Source organism: Frankliniella occidentalis, unplaced genomic scaffold (genome assembly GCF_000697945.3).
Source record: "Frankliniella occidentalis isolate FOCC.00 unplaced genomic scaffold, Focc_3.1 Scaffold27, whole genome shotgun sequence".
In the NCBI taxonomy this organism is placed as follows: Eukaryota; Metazoa; Arthropoda; class Insecta; order Thysanoptera; family Thripidae; genus Frankliniella; species Frankliniella occidentalis.
This window is the reverse complement of record NW_026267157.1, coordinates 1,705,532-1,707,451: the sequence shown is the minus strand read 5'-3', so window position 1 is coordinate 1,707,451 and position 1,920 is coordinate 1,705,532. Positions and strand designations below refer to the sequence as shown.

The following is a 1,920-nucleotide window of genomic DNA, read 5'->3' as shown; positions in this document are numbered from 1 at the left end:
CCCCCCCGCCGCCCGACGCCCCGCCTTAGGCCGGGCGCCCCCTGCTCACGCGCGTGCGGCCGCGGCCGCCGCGGACCGCCAGTAGCGCACCGCGTGGCGCCTGCACGTCCCCGCCGACCGGATCGACGCCACCGGCCTCCCCGACGACGCGACGCGTTACCGACCCGCCCGCGCCTCGTTCAAACCGAGGGGTACTTAACTATAAATTCAAGTTTTCTGGGCTCTTTTGATTTTTCGTTATTTCCCCATAATTTTCTTGATTATTCTGGTTTTTAAAAAATATTTTGTCTTGATTATCTCCGAGTTTTTCTGATAATTTCTTTTGTCGAATGGTTTTGGAGGGCGTTCACTGAAGTGCCCCTCGGTTGACACCTCGCCCAGCCCGGCCCGGCCGTTGCGGAGCGTCCCGCGGGAGGGCGTGCAGAGCATGCTGCTCGCGGTCAGCAGCGCGACACTGAGATGACAGCGGACGAGCTCCACTGAGCTGACCCGGAAGCGGACGACGCTGCGGACACCGGAAGTCCTGCGCTGCCCCCGCTGACCTGAGCAGCACCTGGGAGACCCCCCCCACGGTCCGCGTGCACCGCCCGCAAAAGGTACATGTGCGGCGGGCCGGCGGCCGCATTTTTGTTTACGGTTTTCGACCCGAAGTGAAGTGGTCAAACCGGAAATCTGAAAGAGCAGATTCATTTTTGTGTTTGCAGCTTTCGATGTAGAACGCGGATGTAATCACACTTTCCAAATTATTTTCTAAACCATCCGGCCGCTCTTGCAATGCGCTTTTACTTCTTTCCCCTGCGCGACTTCTGCAATGAGGTATTTTCCGAATTCGAAGAACAAGAGGAATATTGTCTGCTCCCGGACCATCACAAAGCCTCGACCAGTCAGAGGCGGCCTTTCTGGAGCCGGCCACGAGAGAGGCTCTCTCTGGTTGGTCGAGGCTTTGTGGTGGTCCGGGAGCAGACGATATTCCTCTTGTTCTTCTAATTCGGAAAATACCTCATTATTAGTTTGGCTATGGTTCTTCCGCTGAATCCCGGAAAGGGATCCTGAACCGGAAGCAAGTTTGCCCGCCGTTCTGTCGGTAGTTAGTTATACTGCACCACTTGCACCGCATTCGCTCCCTTTTCCCCCTCCTCGCTCATGACGCTGAACAACTTGGAAAGGGATGACGAGCCAGGGCAGCCAGGGCCGCGCGGTATCCCCCTGGCCGGGCCGGGCCGTCCGCCGCCCTATCTGCTCCGGGCTCGACGCTCCTTTTACGCCCACTTCTTGCTCTTGGGGCTCGTCCTGCAGCGCGACACCCCGGACGACACCAAACCTTCGCACCCCCGCACCGCCGTACCCACTCGACTCGCCGCCTTTATCGAAAACACCCCAGCGGCGCGGCGGCCTAGCACACGTCACCGGTCGTCGTCGTCGTCCTCATCTTCCTTTCCCATCTCCCACAAGGGCGAAAGCGAACCGCAATGCGGACGTGAAAATGGTCCATCCGACTCCCCACCCCCGGGCGGGTGGTGTGTCGTGTCGTGTCACACACGTTCCTTATTTCTCTCCCGGACTTTGATCTCCCTACGTCTGGGCTACGTGTGCTGGGTACGACGGTGCGCCCGGCGGGCGTGCGCAGGACCTGTCAAAGAGCGCGCTCGGGGCGGGGCGTGGCGTGGCGTGGCGGGGCGGGGCGGGGCGGGTCAGCCCTCCCTCTACAAATAGCGCGTTGCCCTCAGCGTGTTAACGCTCACGGCGCGCAGAGTGGGCGCGCGGGAGCGGCTTTGCGACTTTGCGTGGCCGGCCGCGTATAACACAACGCAACGCGCGTCGTAAACCTGCGGCTTCTCTCTCTCTCTCTCTCTCTCTCTCTCTCTTTCTCTCTCTCTCTCTCTCTCTCTCAATTTCTGGTTTTTGGCCGCCCGACCCATT

The 1,920-nt window shown here is 60.2% G+C and overlaps 1 protein-coding gene across 1 annotated transcript in view; it reads left to right on the top strand.

Moving 5' to 3' along the window:
• LOC113215027 (aminopeptidase N) overlaps window positions 1-1,920 on the top strand; it is a gene marked incomplete at its 5' end in the record, with an annotated part of 28,949 nt that overhangs the window by 18,779 nt on the left and 8,250 nt on the right.